The sequence below is a fragment of the Triturus cristatus genome, chromosome 3_2, assembly GCF_964204655.1.
Source record: "Triturus cristatus chromosome 3_2, aTriCri1.1, whole genome shotgun sequence".
NCBI lineage: Eukaryota > Metazoa > Chordata > Amphibia > Caudata > Salamandridae > Triturus > Triturus cristatus.
The window spans coordinates 522,914,782-522,939,209 of NC_140584.1; the positions used below are offsets into that span (position 1 = coordinate 522,914,782).

Genomic DNA, 24,428 nt, shown 5'->3' on the forward strand with positions numbered 1-24,428 from the left:
CTAAACTAATGTGAGTACCCTAGGTACATACCAATTGGATAATGAGGACACCCTATCAGCCCCTTGTAGATGGTACCCTAGGTACCCAGGTCAAGGATCCCTCAGAGGCCTACCAGGGGCTGCAGCACTTATTGTGCCACCCCTGGGACAGCCATACAAACTGACACCACCAGACCACTACTGTAGTCTGGGTAAGGTCGTGCTTGCACCCCTTACAGGGATATAGGTATCCTGTATCCCACTTAATACAACACATATATCCTCACAGGTCACCCCTAAGGCAGGCCTTGCTAATCCTACAAGGCAGGGTGCTGAGATATGTGTGAGGGGGAACCCCTACCTGAGTAGGGCCCCTCTGCAACCTTCGTAAAACGATTGCTGGTTGTTTGTAGTGCAGCCATACCATATACTCTTAACCGCATTATAAGTAATCGCGATAGCGTGATAACTTGAGAGTGGCTGCACAGAACCATGTTGTGTTTGGTGTCAAACATGTAGGAATCATACCCCCAATCCAGCCATGGGAGTGATGGCATGATTGCCCCCTGCTAGAGGGGTGATATAGTAAAAGTGGCAGATTTTAGACACCAATTTAAAAGTGCACACGTAGTACAAAATGGATGCTACCCGCCACCCACACAACTCTGGCTGCCTGTTGCTGGGCAGAACTCCAGCCACGGCAGCTGGGCAATAGGGATCTTGTTGCAGGGAGGTGTTCCCACCTCCCCAGACAGACTATGTGGATTGGACCTGGGTGGGTGCACCATAGGATGTCTTTCAAACTTGCACGTAGGCTTCTCCAGTGCCTACTTCTGCATACACCGCCTCAAACCGGTTCAGGGGCATCCTGTCCCCTGCCCAGGCGGGAAAACACACAAAGGGGAGAGGGTGTAGCCACCCTTTCCCGCCTGAACTCTCATTGGTGGGCTCTGATTTAGACACTCCCCTAATCCTTGGATAAAGGTGGGTGCAGGGTCCCCAAAGCCTCAGATTAATCTTGGACTTCACAGACTTGAACCTTCGACTTGCTGCCGTACAGCTGAATGAAGAAATCTCCCTTGGGGTAAAGGAGTTACCCCCCTGCTTGGCAGGCACCTGAAACACTGCAAGTGACCCGGTTGGAACTCCGCTGCTCCTACGGACATCGAAGACTTCTGCCTACCCTGAGGTGGGTTTCCTAGCATCCCAGAGGCCAGTGAGTGTGCACAGCAAAGCTCAGCACCGTGGACCCCGTAGGTGCCGAGATCCTCAATACCCCAGGACACCGGCCACCTCTTGCACTGCACACGACCCCGACCAGTGGGGAAGTTGTGCTTTGGCCCATTATTGAGCCAACCTCTCAGCATTACTTGTGCCAAAGGACGACGCTCCAACCCGCTCCGGCGACCCGTGGGCTCATCTTTACGCACTCCAAATTGCCGCCTCCCGCGGTCCCTTGTCTCTCGACTGGTGGGCCCTAGCAGAGGTCAATCTTTACTTTAAAGGGCTCCCCTGGTTGCTCCAGGCCTGCTCTACAGTCTCCTTGCTGGAGACCTTGCTCAGACCTCGTGGTGCTGCACCGTAGCTGTTTTGTGATCCTTGCGTGGGTTGTGGTTGCCAAGGCTTAGTGGATCCAATCCGGACACTAATACTGCAGCGGCCTTCATCCTTCGAGGGACTGTCTCCCTACAGAAGCTGGCCTTCCTTGAAGCCTCCTGGACCCCGTGGCTGCCGATCCAAGCTACCCATCTTCCACCTGGAAGCACCCGACATTGAAGGGCTCTTTCTCCTGAGCCCCCTGGTCACTGTGCCGTGAACCAGACTCTGTCCCCTCTGCTTTCAGGTCCCTACCTTCAAGATCTACATCTTCAATCTACACGACATCGACAACGCTTCACGCCAGCAGCAGTTCTTCACCTTTTTCCATTGAAAACGAGATCGCGACCCGACATCGAAAACGACCTATGCACCCGGCTTCCCTTGTGCAGGTAACAGTGGTACCTCGGTACTGTCGTGGGTGTGGGCGCTCCAAGAGCTTAACTCTAAGCTGCTGAACTTGATTCTTGCAATTTCCAACCGTGACATTCTCCATAGGGTTTAATAGAGATCCCGACAGTAGTTTATACCACTGCACGCGTCTCCCGTGGGTCCCCTTCCTCACTACATTGGGTGGTTTCTTAAGGGGCCAGCGACCCTAAGTGCCCTAGGCACTGTCTGTAGAATTGTCGTGGTTCTTATACCACTTTTTTAATATATGGTTTGGTCCCCCCTGGGGCCCTATGATTCCAGTCCTATTTATTGTAACTATCAATGCTTGTTTGAATTGTATCTTTACCTCCAGTCTCATAAAGAGACTAGTGGGATTATTCTTAGAATAAATACATATATTTTATTATATATACCTGTGTGGACTACTCTTTCATTTGGTTATTCAATAGCTTATCTATGGTAAAACAATAAGCTTAACACTCCTTCAAGACTTAGCCTGAAGGCTGCTCTCCACTGCTACCACTAGGATAGCTTTCTTTAAAGGTTGTCTTTTAACCTATCACCTTAAGAGTCGAATTGGACTGGTGCAAGGTGTCCCCTATAACTAGTGGACAGCATATGCCAGGCTAACTTCTCACACCACCCCATTCCTGAAAGGTGGGCTGCCAGCCTCTGTAGATCCAGCAGAAGCGACACGTCTATGCTGTGCAACCCAGAGCAGAATGACATATCGCCACTGCTGTGTGGATCAGAACCGTTGTCAAGACCCGCATCCAATCGCAGCCCATTGCCTCATTGAAACCAACGCTGCATTACGCAGCTTCGGCACAAGCCCTCACATCCCTCTTCGAGGACAGTCTTTACCCCAGCCTCCACATCACAGCATCTCTGAACTAACACATCACCCCGACTGCATGGCACATCCTCAACTCCGGACTTTGCATTGCAAGCCCTCGTTGAGGGAATCCTCGACGATGATGCAAGACCTTGCACCGCAGCCATGCTACATCTCAGAAACAACGCTTCGCTTTCTCTGTGCGACACATCTTCACGAGTCCTCGCAACGCTCCGCAAACGAGGATTTAGGGTTCACTGTTCAGCAGGTCTAACTGGGTCCCTGTGCCTGACCCATACTCCATTGCAGTCGGCTTGAACTTGTGACTTTGTCCTGGTCTGCTTCAACTAGATATTCATAATTGACGCTTTGTGCTATTTCGCACTATTTTTACTAAAATCTTTTAACCTGCATTTCTCCAGTACTACTGTTTGGATGTTTGTCGTTTTGCTCTTGTTTTATTTATTAAACATTACTCTATTTTCTAAATGTGCTGTGTAATCTTTTAATGGCATGTTTTCACTGTGTTGCTGTTTGAAATGTTTCACAAATACTTTACACATTGCCTCCGAGTTAAACCGGACTGCTCTGTGCCAAGTTACCCGAGGGCTGAGCACAGGTAAATTTAGAGTTTGCTTGGGACAACACCCAAATAAGAATTGTGGTTGCTGCTTGAGAGGGCTTAACCCACTGAACCAGTAACCCAATTTCTTGCAATGCCTATTTTCAGATATGCGATTTAGCAATGCAATTATGTCAAGTCTACAACCCTCGTTTTAGCTGAAAGCAACACGTCATCAATATAGTAAACAGATACTGAGCTGCAGGGTAGATTTAGACTTTCAACATCCTTTTAAGTATTTAGGAGAAGGTTTTTTTTTTTTTTTTTTTTTAAAGTTTTTATTGAACAATAATTCGATTACAAGCACGGGCCTACAACCACCAGGGCCGGCCGCTAAGTACAGAATGAAATATACATTTATCAAAGCTGCAGTCGGTTCCCGGGGGTCGGCCCCGTAGTGAGTCCGGATAGTTCTAGAGGCACAGGAGACTTAGATCAAACAAACACAGAAAACTAAAAGAAAAACAAAAGGCGAGGCATAAAGACAAACGGCGCAGGTCAGGCTTCCTCCGGGGAACTCCAGGTCAGACCATTAAGCAGCACACGAAAGGAAGGAGTACCGGGAGGCTGGGGACGGGGGGGGGGGCCAAGGGAACTGAACGTCCATATGTAGTCATTCCAAAAGGTGCCCGGAACCGTCAAGGGTCAGGGGGACATGGCGATATCGGTGTCCACCAGGGGGGGCGTACAGATACCCCCGCGATAAGCATTCCATTGCCCCCAGATTCTGCCCCATGCCCCCGGCTTACCACGGGCAACATACACAGTCTTCTCCCTGAACATACACCAGTCCATATTCTCCTTCCATACTGACACGGTGGGCGGCCGCTGGGCACCCCAAAGCTGCGCTATATCTCTCTTGGCAATCATGTTCCCCAGGGCCGCCCACCGAGTCTGAGCCGCGCTATAATCATTGGGCTCCCACACATTCAGGACACAGCGACGCACCTCCGGCAGCAGCACAACCCCAGTGACCTGTCCCATAACCGTATGTACCCGGCGCCAGTAGTCCGCCACCTCGCGGCACTCCCACAGGATATGGAGAAAGGTGGCACTGAGCCCACAACCCCGCTTACAGAGCCCATCGTCGGAATATCCCATCGAGACCAAGCGAGGACCCGTCACATACACCCGGTGAAGAATCTTAAGCTGTACCAACCGGAGACGGGCTGGAATGGCGACCTCTTTGGGGGACGACAGTGCAGACTGCCAGTCCTCGTCGTCCAATTCCACCCCATCCCCCGTCCAAGCCTCCCGAAGACGCACCAAGAGGTCAGCCCGATGGTTAATCAGTTTCTTATAAATTAAAGAAATAGTGCTGTCCGGGACATGTCCATCAAGTATGCGGTCCCCGAGGGGCGAGGAAACCGGGATCGTGGTCCCCTCTCCAAAGACCGAGAGCAGGGCGTGTCGAACCTGGGCATAGCGGAAGAACTCCCTGTCCGTAAGCTCATATTCGGCCTGAAGAGCCGCGAAAGTCTTAACCGCGCCCTTATGCCACAGGTCTCCCACTTTGCTGATACCAATCGTGTCCCACTGGTCAAACCCCTTCGTAGTCCAGAGGCTCCCCAGGCGATCGGAGGCAAACAAAGGAGTAGCACATGTCAGTCGCTCACCCCAGCCCGTGGCCGCAGTGGCGGCCCTCCAGGTCCGCACAGCCATCTTAGTAGGACCTGTAAGGGTCCGGCCAGCCGAGCGGGAGTACAGCGCCCTGTTATAGTCTCCGCCGGGAAGCAGGAACTTGTCCATCTCATACGCTGGGTTCAGGCCAGGCGCATACGTGGCATGGTTGATGGCCGAAAGCTGCGCGGCCCAATAATACCTGCGAATGTCGGGAAGCGCGATGCCCCCGTCATACCAGGGGAGAGTAAGCTTAGCAAGAGCAATACGCGCCCGCCCGTCCCACACCAGTCTCCTCTGCAGGCTCTCTACCTCCCGAAAGTAGGCCACTGGGATGACGTCGAAGGAATTCTGGAGTGCATAGAGGAACCTGGGAAGGGACATCATTTTGAACAGCGCGGCCCGACCCAGCGGGGACAGGGGCAGCCTGCACCACCGGGCCGTATCCTCTCGCAATCGCCGAAGCGGACGCAGGAGATTCAGCTCATAGCGAGCCACCGGGTCCAGCGAAACGTATATCCCCAGGTACTTAAAGCCGCTCAGTGATACCTGGATCGGAAGCCGAGGCGGTAGGAGTGGAGGACCACCGGAGATCGGATAGACGCAGGATTTAGACCAATTGATCGTGAGACCCGAATTATTCCCAAAGGAAGTCAGAACGTCAAAGAGGACGTTGAGCGACTGCCGCGGTGAGGTGAGATATAGGAGAATATCGTCCGCATACAGCGAAACCCGGTCTTCAAAGCCCGGGGCCCACCGGATCCCTCGAAGCGAGGGCTCCCAGCGGAGCCAAGCCGCGAGTGGCTCCAGGGCGAGAGCGAAGAGCAAAGGGGACAACGGGCATCCCTGCCTCGTGCCCCTGCCGAGGGCAAAGGGCCGAGAGACCCGCCCGTTCACCACCACCTGAGCCATGGGTCCCGTGTACAGAAGCTTCACCCAGCCAATAAATCCTTCCCCAAAGCCAAATTTAGCCAAGACAGCCCAGAGGAATGGCCACTCGATGGTGTCAAAAGCCATCGTGGCATCCAAAGAAACCAGCACGGCCGGTTCGGAGAGGAGCTCCGCCCTGGCAAGGGCGCCATGAAGACGCCGCAAGTTAAGAGCGGTGTTACGATGCGGGATGAATCCGCATTGGTCCGGATGAATCAGATCGCACACGACGCTCAACAGACGGTTGGCGAGGACTTTCGCCAGGATTTTAGGCTCCGCATTTAGCAGTGAAATAGGCCGGTAAGAAGTACAGCGATCTCGCGGCTTGTCCTCCTTGGGGATAACGACTATCGTGGCCAAACGCTGATCGGCCGGGAGGGAACCCGCCGCCAGAGACTCACGGAACATGCGACTGAGGAAGGGCGCAAGCTTGTCAGGGCGCAATTTATATAGCTCAATGGGCAGACCGTTGGGACCCATAGCCTTGCCCGAGCGAAGGGAGCGGATCGCGGTCGCTATTTCATCCACCGACAAGGGGGCGTCCAGCCGCTCACGGTCCTCAACGGACAGGCAGGGCAAGGCGATATCCCTCAGTAGAAGGCGAGAGTCGTCCTCATCCCTGTCAGTCACTGGGGAGTACACAGCCCGGAGGTGGTCGGCAAAACATTCCACAATCTCGTCAGGCTCCGTCACACACACACCATCCGCAGCACGCAACTCCGGGACCACACGATTCACTCTCTCCTTCCTGTCCAGCCACGCGATCAACTTTCCCGCCTTGTCCCCGGCATCGTACAGTCGACCCTGCTGCTCCCTATACATAGTTTTGGCCGCGTCCGTGACCAGGGACCTATATTCAAACTGTTTCAGGCTGAGGGCATGGAGCCCGTCCGGAGTAACATTCGCCTCCAAGGCCGACTCCAGCCCCAAGATGTCAGTCTCCAGCCTCACCACTGCCTCACTCTTGACCCTCTTAGCCACCACTATCTGGGAAAGGGCGTGTCCGCGGATCACGGTTTTAAAGGCTTCCCACAGGGACATTGCAGAAGACACCGACCCCTCATTATCCAGGAAGTATTGGTCCATAGCCTTAACCAGGCTGTCACGAGTCGTAGGGTCTCGCAGGTACCATGGGTTAATGGGAGCGATCCGCCCTGCAGACCGCGGCCCGGTGTCAAAAACAAGCCACAGCGGAGAATGGTCGGAGATACCCCGCGCCAGGTGCCTGACCTCTCGAATCCGACCAGTCTGCGCCGCGGGCATAAGGAAGTAGTCTAACCTAGAGAGACTCCCATGCGCCCCCGAGTGAAAGGTGAATTGACATTGGGTCGGATGCATTAATCTCCAACTATCCACCAGGCCGAAGGTCTCCAGCATCCCACCCAGCCATGCCTGGGCAGCGGGGAGGGTCCTTGGTGGGTGACGATCCAGTTCACCCGAAACCACAGAATTAAAGTCCCCGCCCATGAGCAGGAGGCTGTCCGGAAGGTCAAGCAGCATTCGACCCAAGTCAGTGAAGGTGGAGTTCTGGAGGCCCGGGGGGACGTAAACTGAAACCAGGGCAAGGGGCTGCCCCTCCCACCTCCCAATCAAACACACATAGCGCCCTCTGTCATCCGAGACTATCTTAGTGATCTCCACCGGAAGTGAGGTTCGCAGCAGAATGCCCACCCCCCTGGAACCAGTTGTGAAACCAGAATGGGCCACGAGGCGGTATCCCCCCCTGTTCATTGCATGACAAACATTGCCAACCAGATGCGTCTCCTGGAGAAACACCACATCAGGAGTCAAACGACGCAAATATTGCAGTACTACACCCCGCTTGATACGGTCCCCCAACCCATTGACGTTCCATGACATAAGCCTCAACCCGTCCCCCCCCATCCCCCCCAATAGATCAAGGGTCCCCCAGCCTGCAGCACAGTTCCCAAATGTGGACAAAAATCAGTACCTCGCCCTGAAAACAAAAAACACACAGCAAAACAAACCCTCCTCCCCCCCAACCCCACCCCAGGACCAACTCCCCCCACCCTGCACCCCTGCGGGCCAAAAAACCCCCCAACTTGCAGTGTGGCTGTCGCCCCACTAACCCCATTCTACGAAAAGAACCCAGAGGAGGTAAGGGACCCGTCCCCGCCCGCCCCCCTCACTGGTCCTGGTAAAACACAATATGCAAATGAAATAAGACCCGACTGTACAGTGCAAAAAGGCAAAATCAAGGACCAAAAGTCATTCTAAAGGGGACCCATCACCTGCGGTGCCCGCAGAGGGTCCGGGACGGCCACCACCGTCCGGCAGAGAGTCCAGCCAGTCACTTGCAGCTACAGGAGAGTCAAAAAAGGCTGTCCGATCCCCATGTTCCACTCGGAGTTTTGCAGGGTAGAGCATCGAATACTTTAGGCCCAGCTCACGGAGACGACGCTTCACCCCCTGGAATCCCATCCGTTGTTTCTGGACCAGTTGCGTGAAGTCCGGGTAAAAATTAATGGTCGAGTTCTCATGACGAACCGGGCCGTGGGTCCGTGAGGCCTGCAGAATAGCGTCGCGGTCCCTGTAGTAGAACAGTTTGGCCACGATAGGCCTCGGGGGGGCCCCCGGCCGTGGCCGACCGCCCGGAACTCGATGGGCCCGCTCCACGGCAAAGAACTTACTTAGGCCAGCCGAGGACAACTGTTTCAGGATAAGTTCCTCGACCACGAGGTCAACCGGGCGGCCGTCAGAGGACTCCGGTACACCTATGACGCGGATGTTGTTGCGTCGGGCCCGTCCCTCGAAGTCCTCAAGCCGCCGGGCCATATGGTCGTTAGCCACCCTGATGTCTCCAAGCGCGGCCCGCAGATCCGACACATCCGCACCGAGGGTGGAGGTCCGTGCGTCGAGAGCCTGGACCTTCTCGTTAGTTTTGGAGAGGTCGGCCCGGATCAGGGTGACATCGATCGCGACAGTGTCAATCTTACGGGCCAGGGCCTCATATTGCGTCGCGATGGTTTCCCTGATGCCATCAATGGCGCCCATAATGTCCTGCAAGGATAGTTCCGTAGTGGCGGTCGCGCCTCCTTCCGCAGTATCCGAGGGGAGGCCAGCAGCGCCAGAGGGCCCCCTGCCCTGGGTGTAGCGGTCCATGTTATTGCTCTGGACTGCCCCCCCGCGGAGGGAAGCCTTGGTCTTGCGGCCCTCGGGACCCCCTTTGCCCCCCATGTGAACACGGTCACCCGAGGGGACCTCCAATCAAGAGGTGCAAGGCACCAGCAAGAAGACCACAAAATGTCGGTATAGGGGGTCCGAGGCGATAGGCGCTCTAGTGGCAGATGAAAGAAAACCTCATGCAGAGGCCCAGGAGGCACCTCTCCACCCCGAGCGCACCTCCCTGCCGGCCTCCTGAAGTGCAAAACCGAAACCGAAAGTGGTGGATCGGCAGCTGGCACCGCGCTGAAGCCGCTGTTGTTCAATTGCAGCCCGGTCCCTCGGGTCACCTTCACCCCGGTCACCTCCGTCGGGTGGGTCCCAAAAGTTCCGACGACGACAACTCAGGATTCCCAGGTCCGATTTGAGTTTTGAAAAGAGATATACGCTCAGCTGGTCTTTATCTCCCAGATTCCATAAGCCACGCCAGGATATTCTCAGGATAAATTCCGAGGAGCAGAGAGGGTCCGGGGAGCCCTGTGCTCACGCGACCATCTTGGATGCGCGCTAGGCTCCTCCATTTAGGAGAAGGTTGAAGGGCTCTCTGGATAGCCATGTGGGGTACTATACTGCTGTTCTAGGACTCTATTGAGGAATCTAAATGCAAAGAGATGCTGGTTATTCTCATGAAGAAGAATTGAAAAAAATGCTTAAAACAAATCAATGACTGCAAATCACAGGGCGTCTGCAGAAATATGGAACAATTTTACAGCAGGAGTTTGGTAACATCAGACAACAAGGAATGACCAAAAAGATAGCTAGGCTTCTTTAATCCCATGATCGAAGAGTTAGGTTTCTCCATAACACTTTTTAAAATTACTGCACTCCGTTATTTTGTCAGAAACAGGTGCAATCCCCTCCTCTGCTTCAAGAGTAAGCTTTATACTGAGGAGTACGGGATATACACTCATTTGGTTTCCCGTGATCTACAATGTTTCTACACTTTTGAGCAATCCAATTTCTTCTCCTCAAAAGTCCAAGACCACCTTGTTTGCAATATATTTTATATCTTGAGGTAAGTCTTCCTCTGAAAAGACTGGGAACATTTTAACTCTAGACCCTTGCAGCACCATCTAGTGTACTGTAAATTATGCAAGTTGCTGTGTAACACATGAACTGGAATTGTTTCACTAATTATAAACCCATGAATGTTTATGATTGGGCTACTTTTTATGGGGACATTAGTTGACAACGTATTAGTTGTTTGTTAGAAATACCTATAACTTAGACTTTTCCTGAGAAGGTTAGGAACCTCCAACGGTCTAACCATGGTGTGGGTAGCACCTATATCATTCAAAAATGATATATTATTGTCATTTACTTCTCCTTCAAAAACGGCCATTCTGGTCTACCTCTAGGACTGGACCAAGCATGCACTCCTCCTCCCTCTGCATTTTGCTGAACTGTGTCCTGTAGGAACACTGATTATACCTGAAAACTGCAAAAAATGTATATTCATCATTTGGGAAATTATGTTGAAACTCTTCCATATTATTATGCTGTTGCTGCATAAAATGACCTGAGGAATATTCCATTGAACGGCCTTAGATTCTGTATGTTCTGTACACAGACTGGAAGTGCAGGGGCACCTGACTGCATCATAGACTTTTGTGCAAACGGAGCCATATGCTGCTTTATTTGGGAACCGTTTGTGACTCCTTTTGAGAACTCTTTAGATAAAACTTGCACTTGTACCCGCTGCTGCCGCACAGTAACTCACAACATGGTAGGACATTTCTCCTGCTCCCACTTTACCTAGCACAACTTGGCAACATACACTCCCCTCACTCAGACTCCCATGTCACCCTCCCACAAACTCATCTCAATCAACACCACGCCTGACCTTCAGCAAACCCTCACATGCAAGCTTCTAAACAGATGCTCATTCAAAATCAAATCACATAATTGAAATTTGGAACCGGCCCAACAACATCTCACCAGACTTCCTAGTCCTAATGGAAACCTGGACGAATCCCGCCTCTGCTCCCGACACTGCCATGACTGTCCCGGAAGGATACAAAATTGAGCGCCAGGTCCGCCTCCACAAACCTGGTGGAAGACTTGACATCATCGCCAAAGACGGCCTCAGATACACAACCACCATGAACCTGGACACCCCTTTCATGGAAAACATGCTCTTCATGTGTCGTGTCAGACTTATCGCCCCCTCACCATCAACTCCAAGAACTACCTACTCTTTGGCAACTTCAAATTCCACCTAGAAGACCCCTCTGACCGCTGCTCCTCCAATCACTGCTTCTATGACCTCCTTGAGAGTCTACACAAAATAGGAGTTTCCTAGCTCATCATAGACCCTACACACAATGTAGGACAGACTTTAGATGCAATCTTCAGCTCCAGCAACACCATCCACTACCACTCCACCTCACCATTCACATGGACCAGCCACTAAATTATCCATTTCAATATCTCCAGGCTACAAGCCAAAGCTGCTATGAGCACCAACCAACCCAGCCAAAACTGGAGCAGTATAACGGAAACAGACTTGCGTTACTCTTTCTAAAAAAATTAACCCAACACCACCAAAAACCTAGCAGAAGACATGACTGACTTCAACCAATGGATCTCCAACTGTGCTGACGTTCTTGCACTCACGAAAACTCATGCACATCACAGAACCAACAACCAGGCCTCCTAGTACATGGAAAAACTCCTGGACTCTAAAAGGATCCTGCAAACAGTTGGAAAGGAAATGGAGAACCCAAATATGACGCCAACACCAGATCACCTACAAGGTAATCTTCAGACACTACCACCACCTCCGGAATTACCAAGTGAAGATCCACAACGGATCAGATCTAAGCCAGTTCCAACAGCAGCAAAGAAGTATTTGCCAATATCAAGGAATTCACCGCCCCAGACTCCACAACCAACTTCATCACCCCCTCACAGGAACTCAGCAACAACCTTTCAAATTACATCAACAGCAAAATTGAGAAGATCTTCAATAACTCTGAAAAGCAACCAAACACTGAGGACATAGTTAGCAAATTAGGAAAATTGGAGAACGCTCACCATGGAAGACACCACCTCAATCGTGAAGATCATCCACTCTAGGGCCCCACAGACCCATGTCCACACCAATCTACAACCTAGGAGGACCTTTAATCAGCAAATTCCTCACTCACATCATCAACTCCTCCATCAAGTCCGCAACTTTCCCTGAGGAGTTGAATCATGCTGCAGTCACTACCACCACCTCCTGAATTACCAAGTGAAGATCCACAACGGATCAGATCTAAGCCAGTTCCAACAGCAGCAAAGAGGTATTTGCCAATATCAAGGAATTCACCGCCCCAGACTCCACAACCAACTTCATCACCCCCTCACAGGAACTCAGCAACAACCTTTCAAATTACATCAACAGCAAAATTGAGAAGATCTTCAATAACTCTGAAAAGCAACCAAACACTGAGGACATAGTTAGCAAATTAGGAAAATTGGAGAACGCTCACCATGGAAGACACCACCTCAATCATGAAGATGATCCACTCTAGGGCCCCACAGACCCATGTCCACACCAATCTACAACCTAGGAGGACCTTTCATCAGCAAATTCCTCACTCACATCATCAACTCCTCCATCAAGTCCGCAACTTTCCCTGAGGAGTTGAATCATGCTGCAGTCACTACCACCACCTCCTGAATTACCTCACCATGGAAGACACCACCTCAACTGTCACCTCCACTTCAACCAGCCCACCAGACTTTGCCTCACTGTCTCTTGCAAATACACGCCACATCTGCAAAAAAGAACATGACACCTAGCTTTCTCCTACCTTGCACCCAAAATGTGGAATGACCTCCCTCTACACATAAGGGCTTCCTCCTCGCTTCTGGAAATCCACAAGAAGCTGAAGAACTGGTTCTTCAACTGACACCCAGACGACAACTTTCACAGCTGCTTCCGCCCCTGGATACCCCCCTCAGGTGATAAGTCACGCTTTACAAATCCTGATACCATAACAAACCAAAAATCTCATTTCCAATGACCTGTCTTTCCACAGATGTGGCTAGGACAATTCCTAATTTGTACATTAGTAACATTCGGATTAGGAATGCTATTTACAAACCTCTGCCTCAACCTCCATTATCGCCTTGCACAAACTGTATAACATTGCCTTGTACTAAACCTTTTATGTCAACACTGTCAACAGGACCAAAATCAGTACCAAAAACAGAACCAGTCAGGAAACCAAAACCACCTCAACCATAACTACCCTTGTGGAAAAACTTTGACTGAGCCATCATCACTTTTCCTTTGTTGATTTTTCTTTTTGGCATCGCAACATTCACTGCAATACTTTGTATAATCTAGGATCTTCTCCAGCAATTTGTACTGCCAGCACACAACACTAGGCTGAATGTACAAACTAAGTTGTGAATGCAAACTCAACACAAATGTCAAAAACAATCCAGAAATGCCTTCTTTTGTAGGCTCTTCAATATCCCAGTACTGTCTGTAAATCTGCATTAACCTCTGTTAGATGTGGCATCTTTTGGTGTTTTTCTCTCCAGTCTTTTTGCTTTCTCACCTCCTGGTTTTTACTCTGTTTTTGCTGGTTTACTGTCCATGTGCACTCTCTCACTGCAGCACTGAGTGTGCCATCCACAGACGTAGTCCTGTAAAGGTATCTCAGACATGCCACTGCAGTGTCTGCGCGCAGTTTGTGCTGCTATGTCGACTCGGCAAGTGCATCCACTTACCAAGCCCTAACCTTCCCTTTCATTACATGCAAGTCACCCCTAAGATAGGTCCAAGGTACCACTACGGGCAGGGTACAGTGGATATGAAAGGTAGGACATGTACTGGTGTGGGTGACATGTCCTGATAGTGAAATATAGTGTATTTCGTTTTTCACTATGGAAAGGCTTATTGCCCTATAGGATTGAATGGGAGGTACTTTGTAACATCAGTATAACTTTCCATTGGGAAAAGATAGAGAGATGGAGTTTAGTATGTCTGAACTCAGAGTTTAAAAATGCAACTTTTATTAAAGATGATCGTTAGGTTGTGTGTTTGAAAATACCACTTTAAAAAAGTGGGTACTTTCTTGCTTAGCCATCCTATGGGCCTCTGCTGGGTTGTGGATTGACTGTCTGGCTTTGGAGTGACAGGGGCTGGGGATGTGCATTCTCTTCAGACAGCCTCTGGGGCAGGACGGTTTCGAAGTGTGTCCTGCATTTCCTGGATGAGTTAGGGCTGGGCTGAATAGACCTGGGCTGCATTTAGAGTAGTGGGAGAAGATTTCCTTGCACCTGAATCGGCCTGGTCTGCCTTGGAAAATGCTGTCTCCACCTCCTGCCAGGAAGCTGGTTCAGAGAGGACGGAACTGGTTTGGAATGAGCACAGACAATCTCTGCCACAAGAGACCATAGGGAAATGCGGTATAAATATTGGGGCCCAGGACTTTATAACTTGCTGGGATCAAGGAACCTGCCAAGGAGAAGAGCTGCCTGGAGAAGTACTGCCCCTTTGCTGTGTTTTTGCTTTTTTGGGATTGCCTGCAGTTTCAGCTTCTACCTTGAGCAGGGAAAGGACTGGACAGAACTTTCTTCACCTGTTGCTGAGTATCTCCAAAGGCTTGAGATAGAGCTTGCCTCCTGTTCACGAATCTCAGTACAAAGCAAAGACTTCACTTACCTCTGGGTACTGCCTCCGAGACCACGTGTCTCAGTTGCCAAAGAGGGAAACCACAACCTGACGCTATCACCAAGACCGCCGAGGGCACCGCTGCACTTCGCACTGCAACCCTGGTGTCACCGATGACAACCCCTGCCACCACCAAGCCGCTGATTGCACCACAACCTGTGGGCACCGCACTCCGTACCGCCTCGCTTTACTCCGCCACCCTGGTCTCACCGACGACGTTGTTGCCAGCTGACATCGCCGCTGTGGTCTGCACCATGGTGTGGGGTCACCTCTCGTAAGCTACACGCAGCACCGCCCCGTCCCACACCACAGCCGTGGTCCACCGATGCCAGCCCAATCGACCGCTGATCTTCGACAGCCATCGAAGCTTGCACCGTGACCATCAGCACCGCAACGCCCTGGAATCACTGACGCTGCTGGACGAAAGCCACCGAGCCGCTGCCTGCACGGTGACCTGAAGGCACCGCAAGGCACAACACTCCACAACGCATCCTCGACAACCACCGCTGCAACACCGCTGTGGTCTGCCAGAACAAAAACGTACTGTTTACAAGTCTTCTAACACCGACACCGGTCCCCACCGAAGCAGTCCACCAACACTGTTGGATTTGGGTGTTTTCAGCACCGCAGAAGCACCGGACGGAGCTACTGACTTCATGAACTGCATTTTTAAGGTTGCTCTTGTAAAGTATAGATTTTGATTATTGTATGTTGGAATTTTATCGTTTTTGTCTTGTTCTACTTGGATAAATATTGTATATTTTTCTAAGCTGGTGTGGTGTCCTTTTATAGTGTTTTCACTGTATTACTGTTGGTTATTTTCAAATGCTTTACACACTGCATCCAAGAGATGCTGAACTGCTTGCGCCAAGCTACCAAGTGGGTGAGCAGGGGTTATTTTAGCAGTGTATCCCCCTTATCCTGACTAGGACGAAGGGTCCCTTCTTGGACAGGGTAACAACCTGCCAGCCAAAGACACCCATTTCTAACAACCTCTCATAATATGCATGCACAGATTCATTTGGATCTTGAGTTGCTCTCATAACCTTTGACCAATGCACTTGCTTTTGGGGAACCTTTGCCTCTAAATGATCACTCACCCCTTTATGCTTCTGCATGAGAATAAGAGATGGTTTATTTTAACTTGCATCACTCTGGGGCTCTGCAGTGGGCCAATTACAGCTGCTTTACTCTCATTCCATAAATCCCTTGGAACAATAACTTAAAGAAACATATTAAATTCTGTCCAAAGCACTTTTGAAATGGTCACAATTCTCTCCACCTCTGTATGCCATTTCTCTGGCTCTTCTCTAAGCTTGCAGAAAATTTGCTGTGAACATGTAGAGATTACGATTTTTCCATGCAACAAGTACATATGCTCCTCCAGACATTTCTCTCATTATAAACTCTGATTTGGGCCATTCTTCTCAATAACTGGATAAGCCGTCTGATTTGTTAATTGTCTCTAATATTTCTGTGAGAGTAGTATGATGCTCTGGGATTCAAATTCTTAATTCACTCACCTTCCGTCCTATTTTTAGTGAATGTCGAATTCTCGTTTGCGTCAATTCTGCTTTAATATTCCTGGCCATCTCTCAAAGTTTCTCATGTGCTGGATGAGCTTTTTTTCTTGCTTCTGCACCCAAGTATGCTAATTTTCTATATTATAATTTATAAGTTTGGTCTTTTTCTCGTTAGTGCCATGAATTCCAAATCTCCTTTTAATTCAAAGGTATTAATTTCCAGCCTTTATGTCTCACCATGTAAATACAAACTAGACACTACCTCATCTCTCACGACACCCTGCTCTTCTGCTCCTATTTCCTGCACCTGTGCTTGCACATAACCCTCCTTGTATGAAGGTGGTCTCTCTTCAGTCGACAATCTGTCCAACAACTTATCCTCCCCATCAGAATCACTCACATTCTTCTCGGTCTCTTTCTTTGCCTCTTTTTTGTTTTCTTTTTCTCCGATTCTTCCATAATCGCTGGGAAGTACCTGTTTCTAGCACTTACTGTCTCCATTCTTTCTTCTGCAAAAAGCAATCTCAAGCAAACTCTTAACTATCCAGTGATGAACAGCCTTTCCAATATGACCTTTCGGCATTTTGTTAAGCACTCTCTCTTTTGCCACATAGTCCCACTTATTCTAAGAATTAAACTATGCAGGCTTACGCTGTATCTCAAACATTACATGCCTCAAATTCTCAATCTTTTCACTTCAAATCAACCATGTATAGAAAATGGAGTTTCTATTCCTCAGTAGTAATTCTATTCCATTCTTTAAGCCATAGACATGTATGTAATGCAAAATGCATCAGCATCCCATGTGCAGGTGTACAAATCGGGAGTGCAGCATCTTCTCCATTAGCGCAAATCACTGGCTTATTCAAATGTGCACCCATTGTAACTAAACTAAGCTCACAAACACAAAACTAATTTAACCAATCACAGAACGATTTCAAAACGAGACTTGAAACACAATATGTAAACAAAACAAATACCATGTCTGTCCATCTGCAACGTGGGACCTAACAATAAAACTAGCCACAGTTAGGGAAACGCTTCATTGCTTCTATCTCATTAAGATGTATGCCTGACCAGCGGTAACCCTTCAAAGATGGGTTAGCGCTTCTATTTCCATGCACAAACAAATGGTTGGCACGACCATGATTAGTTAATACACAACTAGACTATTATGGATTTCATATGACTGTTACCTATAAGATATAGGACTTTAACCCTTAACCTGATGTGACTCCACATTCCTTTTCAGCAAACCGTAATATTTATGTTCCTTGAATTTGCTATCCTTATACATAAAACCGGAAACCCTTGCACATAAATCACAATATTTTCATTAAAGACCAATTTAAAAAAGCTTCTGTAATCTGCACAAAATATAATGCAATGCGGATTTAGCTGTGGTGCGCATTCCACTAACATAACACCACAATGCGATTTGCACCATGCAGCAGAATAGCTCACTGCAAATCACGTGCTGCAAGACAATACAAATACACCATCACAATTAGCATAACAAAATACTACACAAGCAAAACAACTCCCTTTAAAATATTCCCTACTTATACTCAAACAATGCAACTTCTAACAACATAAACCAGATTGGTAGATAAGCATAATCAATGTGATCCCAGAACTCTCTGTTTCTGACCAGTTTGGAAGTGCAAATTCAAATTAATGTTTTGCACGAAATTTGCATTACTCCTCCATAATGGCGGAGAAGTGTCACCCCACTGCAAGCAGATGATAAATAAAATGATAATAACACAATGATGATACTGTCTGAGCCGGGCAATGAGTATAGGTCGGGCAGGGCATGGCAGGGAGGAGGAGTAAAGTGCACTTATAAGTGCGCATATCAGTTTGGCCGGCCGTCTTAAACCGGCCAAACAGACATGTGTACTTATGTTTCTCCAACCCAGCTGTGTTGCACCACTGGGTTGGAGAAGAGCCACAGGTTCCCAGGCACTGTCTGAGCGGCAAACAAAGTCAATCTGACCAATACAGGCGCTGCTCTCATGCTAGAGAGCAGCATCTGGATTTGGTGGGGAGCCTGTGCTTTGAGGCCCATCACTTCCAGGCTGGACGAGAGGAGCAACGAGGCGGCCAGCAGCATCAGCGGGAGTGGAGAGACAGATACTTTTTAAAAATTTTATTTTATTCCCCCACCCTCTACTCCCCCAGGCACCCTACCACTTTAGATAGGTGGGTCCACCACAGACTTTGACTTCTTTGAGCTTTGCTTCCTAGTTTCAGTACACATTTGTATCATAAACTGCTGATACATAAAGTGCTATTCACACACCATGCATACAAGTTTACACTTTCAGACAGTTTTGTCCTTTCACAGGTATCAAGTACTAGCACACACGTTACCTCGTCTCACATAGCTGTTGCAGCACCTGAGTCAAACGCAGCTGTAATGCTTAGACTCTTCAATGTGAATATTTTATATTAATGGTGCAGATTTTCATCTATTGCAAACTCTAAGGCGATCTTGATGCCCAATAAAAAGTATTCATGTTTTAGTCTTCTCGGCTTAGACGAAAAACACACATTCCATTTAATGTCAAGTCATCTAGTTGGTGGAAATATCAGCATTTTTGATTCATCGCCTTTAAATATTCGGGGCCTTGTCACAAAGAAGTGCCTGGCGGCACCCACAGTTTTGGACTGACTGGTGCCTCGAGTGTCTGGAGAGCTCGAGCAGCGCTAGATTACCACCTTGGAAAGTAGTGTGAATGGCTATTTGACACGTGAACTTTTAAGGCATGTGCTGCTTTTGGCTCGAAATATAGCAGTTTGTTTATCTACAGTAAACAACTAAACAGAACAATAACGCACACAAACATACCATAATTAAAACATAACATGGCACATCACAACAAACCAGTCAAAACACAAAACCGCACCGCAATAAAACCAAATCACACTGCAATAATCCAGCGCAACAGACGGCTGCAAAAAACATGACAGTCACCAGCACATCAACATGCTATACAGCAAAAGTGCACAAACGTTCTAGTGAAACAGCTCTAGAATACTGTTTTTATAATAGTTGTGAAAAAGGTATTTAGAGCAAGTCCTACTGTAACAGCGACAGTCAAACGTGTTTTGTGATCCTGCCCCTGGTCTGGCCTCTGAAGGTGAAGGACGTGTGCTCAAGGTCATAGCTCGCCTGTCACGGCCTGCCCTGTCCGCAGTGCACCCGCGACGGATAAATCATTAACCGGCCTGGTTTGAGTAACCCTACTTTGCAGCTGTTTGCCTTCAAGAAACACACTCTAGCAACCATTTCCTCCTCTGTCTACTTATACAATTATGCACAAAGTGACATATCCCTTCACCAGTGAGCTCACAGAGGAGGCATTTAATCGATTTTGTGTGCATTTTTAAATCCAGAGACTTCAAAATAATCCATTACTTTGTGTGATGAAATGTGAAGCTGTGGTAAATATATATTTTATTGTAAAGATGAGCGGACCTCAACTGGTTCCGTTCGTCAGGAAAGAGATTGTAAAAAAGTAGTCTTGTCAAAAGTGTGTGGGTAGAGACAGACCCCAAAGACAAAAGCTGCACGCGGTCCACTAGCTCTCTTCTGCACCCAGACAATGTTAGCTTTGCGCCAAGAGGCCACCAGGCTTTTGGAGGCTACGCTATAACGCTTAACTAGTTTCCACTCTGCTAAAGGGGAAAACAGTTCTAGAGACACAGGGTCGAAACATTCACACAGCAGAGAGGTTCTAACACACACTTAGGGGTAGGTGGTCAAGTCAGCAAAGTCAAGACAAGCCAAAGCCAAGGTCTGGTTTGGTCCATACCCCAAAAGTACAGGCAAAATTACAGAAACATTTGGTATGTAAATTAGGCAACAAATAATCTAAAAATATGATAGACATTTACATTTTTTAGGTTAAAAATGCAATCAAGATGTTTAATTGATTACGGTATAGGACCACACTGACATTTAGTGAAAGTAAGTTTCTAATCAAAACTTCATTAAGGATGTAAAGGTGTTATACCTGTGGTGCTGGGCCTGGCTCTACTTTGGCTTGCTAGTCTCCATGGTACAAGAGCCAAGCCAGAGCCTGACATTTGGGCCAAGCCTCCTTCTTGCTGTACTTGGCTTGCTCACTTCTACATGCAGCAGCAGTTATATTTCCAATGAGACAGAACTGGAATTGTGCATAGACGTGATGGCCTCAGTCGAGGTGGCAAAATACAGTATTGTTCACCAACACAGGCATAGCACACAACCTGCCATTAGTATGGCATTGCAGCACTTTTGGAGGTCTGGGGTATGACTTTGTCTCATAGGTGACTGTCAAGCAGTACTACTTTTTAGGCCGCAGCTCCAAGCACGTTGGGAATCATAGGACCGCACAATACTGACAGAAGTAAAACTGATAGCCCCAGCATGTTTAGTAGTGTTGGTTAAGTAATGAAGCCAGCTGGCATTGCAGCAGTGTACATGACTGAACTGGATGGACTAGGGCACTTGGCAGGTACATTTCCCCAGATTCTGGAAGAGGTCTACAAATACAAAGTCAATTTGCAAAGCAAGGAAATTGACATAAGGTACATTTCCACAGCAGATAGGAGCTTACACCCGAAGGGCAGGGTATATATACACCTAGTCTCAACCGTATCCTGGTCTTGAAGCAATAGATAGATAGATAGATAGATAGATAGATAGATAGATAGATAGATAGATAGATAGATAGATAGATAGATAGATAGATAGATAGATACTCTTTCATCAACCTAGAGATAAAGATAATCCAAAATATTTGTGATCCTTAATTGTCACTTGCATGCTTTATACAACGTTTAGAGCATATGCATTAACAATCATGCTATTTTATTGCAGATTATCAAATTAAAGAACTATAATACCGAATAGAAAGTACACGTTTCAGATGCCTCTGTGGAATATATATTACACACTCGGTGGCATGAGCGCCTGCTGTAGAGATCTGTGTGCCATGGGATAGTTTAGTACATATTGTACCACGCTGCAGGTTAATGTTCTAGGGGGCACCCACCTGGTACATCTTCAAAGGAGGTAATATTTGAAGTACACGTCCAATCGTGGAGAAGACTAGAATACACAGCAGATATGTGCTAAAAGTAGAGGGGTGCGGAACGCACCAGCTATCTTTCAGAAAAGGGTTGAGGCGTATACATAAAATGCAAATTTCCAAAATGCCAAGTACGCAAACTCATAGCATACAACAAGCATACATCTACAAAAGGTGTATGCCGGCCACTTGATGCATAGCTGGTAGTGGCATCCGTTGGGGCAGTTGGGGCCAGTGGCCCATCTGTACATTTCAGGGCCTCCCCTTGTGCCCCACTAACAGCAAGAGCTGCAGCCAGCAAAAACAGACTGTCCTCTAAGGCTGCGAACAGCAATGTGGTTCCTGTTTAAATGCACTCTTGCATTCCCAGCATGGTGTGCTTCTGTAGTTTTTCTTGCAACATATTATTCCTATATAGTGCTTACTGTGAAAATAACCGCTTCTAGCTTCATTTGTGAGTGGGTGTTTATAATGGGCCGCAATTAAGAAACGGAGTTCAAGCTGAAGTCAGAGCGAATCACTCACAGTGCCTGTATGTGATCATAAAGGGGTTCAACATATAAGCTCATCCTATTCCTGGCCTCTCTGCATAGGGCCCAGCACAATGGTCAGATGTGCCAATTGCAATTATATGCAAAAGTGTGTGAAGGAGGAACAGACAGTTGTCAAAATATTGACAGGACTAAAGTTAAAGAAAATGTAAGGCTTACAGAGGAGTGGGCGCAGTGTGTGTGTGTGGTAGAGTGGAAAGGAGAGAGTGAAAAGAGGTGTGACAAGAAAGATGATGAGTAGCGACATATGCAGATTGGGTGTTTCAAAAAGATATGAGGAGAAAAAGAGCGTAAATGCCTCAAAACAAAACTGATGAAGAGAGTGCTGTGAAGAGAACAGGAGTGCTTGAGACACTCCGAGGACCCTGCCCCTTCCACAGACCACATTAATGATCAATTCACAGTCTGCTTAAAAGTGACACTACTTTATATAACTATTTAAATACAAGACAACACATGCCAGCGATGTAGTGGACATTTCTGACAGTAGAAAAAAGACTGAGAACCTGTACGCATATGAAAAATGGAATACATTTTATAAAGCGCTCAAATGCCCTAGGAAGGATGATTGTGGCGCCTAGGGGCATATTATCAAGGACGGCGTTAACATTATCGCCGGTTTAGCGGCAGAAAACCGGCGATAATGGGCTTGATAATATGCCCTGGAGAATTCCCATAGAAGCCCAGGTTCACATCGGAACTTAGGCTTCTATGGGAATTCCATAGAGCATATTATCAAACTCATTATCGTCGGTTTAGAGGCAGTTTTCTGCCGCTAAAGCGGCGATAATTTTATCGCCTGGCTTGTTCATATGGCCCTAAATCTCGTCATATCATGCTTTGCTTATTTTTGTGCTTAATAAACATTCTGGGATTCCCACATGCGCATAATCTTCATGATCGCCTGTAGAAAGTTAAAGTTGCCTCTTTTCTTCCCCTCCTAACAATCACGTCTAGAGACGCCACTGACAGCTGGACGTGGCTTGGTCTCCCCCGGATACCGGTTTGGTAAGTTGCTACATTTAAAAGCCATCTGAATGAAGAGTGCAACAAAAATAAGGAAGGGGACCTGCTTGAGTGCGAGGCAGCGCATCCTGTCCGGGAAGCCGAGCAAACAGGTTCCCACACATGACGCTGCGGCTGCACGAGACAGCGCGCCCTGTACACTTTCACTGGAAGGAAAAGCTCAGCTTTTACGCCGGTTCTTGCACCCCAAACTGAAAAGAAAAGCTGTTCAGGGCTTTTTATAAGAGAAGAGGGGTGCTGCAGTGAGTAACGGTAGCAGAGGGTCACTGACCTTCCTGCTGTGCCTGCGTAGCCAGGGTCCGCCTCCCTCTCCGCGGCAGCAGAAGCCAGATGTGCGGTGAGGATCCGTGGTAGGAGGATAACGCAGATCACACCAAGCAGGTGCCAGGCTAAGAGCGCGCCGGGCGCTTAGCGTCCAAGATGTGCTAGCAGGGAGAAGTAGCGAGCGCGCGCTCTCCACCTGTGCACGCGCAGCCTAAGCAGGACGCTGGCGTGCCTCCAGCCAGCAGAGGTTACTTGAGTGTGGGCAGGACGGGCGTGCTCTGAGCAGCACGTGACCCAGACTCACAGCGAGGCCGCCTGAAGACACAGCACTGCTGATACTCCGCGTGCTGGCTGTGGACCTTAAGGTTAGCTTTGCATCTAAAACACGTCTCACTTCTATCTCCGCATGTTTTAGCGCTTTAAACAACCCTTCACACCAGTTATCACTAGTCATAGTGTGTAGTTGAAACTGGGCCGCTTTTTTTTTAATAGGATGCATAATCAGTGGTCGAAGTGGGGGAAAAAAAGTAGGGGAACTGTGGGCGGAGAATCAGAGGGTGGGAATAACCCAAGGATTGATTCAGTGGGCGGAGCCAGAGGTGTGGCCAGAATGCGCAAATATCCCAATTTTTAGTATTTGTTTGGCATTTCACTGCCCAGTGTAATCAACAAATGGATACACATGATTATATAAGGTTATAATGAGTTATTGACATTAAAACACATTCACAAAGTAGGATGTGCTTCTAATCACAGAATGTCCCAAATACGATAAAATGTGGAAGCCCAAGCCATTTGTCTCCGAGCCATGGAGTTTCTGTCATCAGCACTTCTCCCTTTTTCCACAACAGCAGTTCAAACATGAATAGCAAAATATCCTAGTTTGCAAATGTTTTCTATATAATTATGGCTCTGCCATATTTGCCTCATAATGCAAGATCTGCTGCATGATCTGACCATTTAAACTAATAAATTGTTTATAGCTCAAACGTATCACAAGTTAATAAAAAATGTGACTTGTTTTGCTGCGGAGTGGGTGGCTTATTGCAAAGGTTGACTGATCACCTTTCTCACTGCTGCATTTGTATGTTACACTGGTACTAATCAGGCAAAATCTTTCCAGAGACTGTTAGCATGTGTACACATGTCAA

At 48.3% G+C, this 24,428-nt stretch overlaps 1 protein-coding gene across 5 annotated transcripts in view; it reads right to left on the reverse strand.

The window, feature by feature from the left end:
• The window catches only part of PPFIBP2 (PPFIB scaffold protein 2), a 1,154,531-nt gene extending 1,130,994 nt beyond the window's left edge, over window positions 1-23,537 (reverse strand). For 4 of the 5 annotated variants that reach the window (XM_085648219.1, XM_085648222.1, XM_085648221.1 and 1 more), the window contains exon 1: window positions 23,285-23,485. The gene's annotated coding sequence lies outside the window, so the exon portion shown is untranslated. Of the gene's footprint in view, window positions 1-23,284 lie in introns of all 5 variants that reach the window. The other variant, XM_085648223.1, reaches the window with a different exon arrangement.
• Window positions 23,538-24,428: the final 891 nt, after the last annotated feature.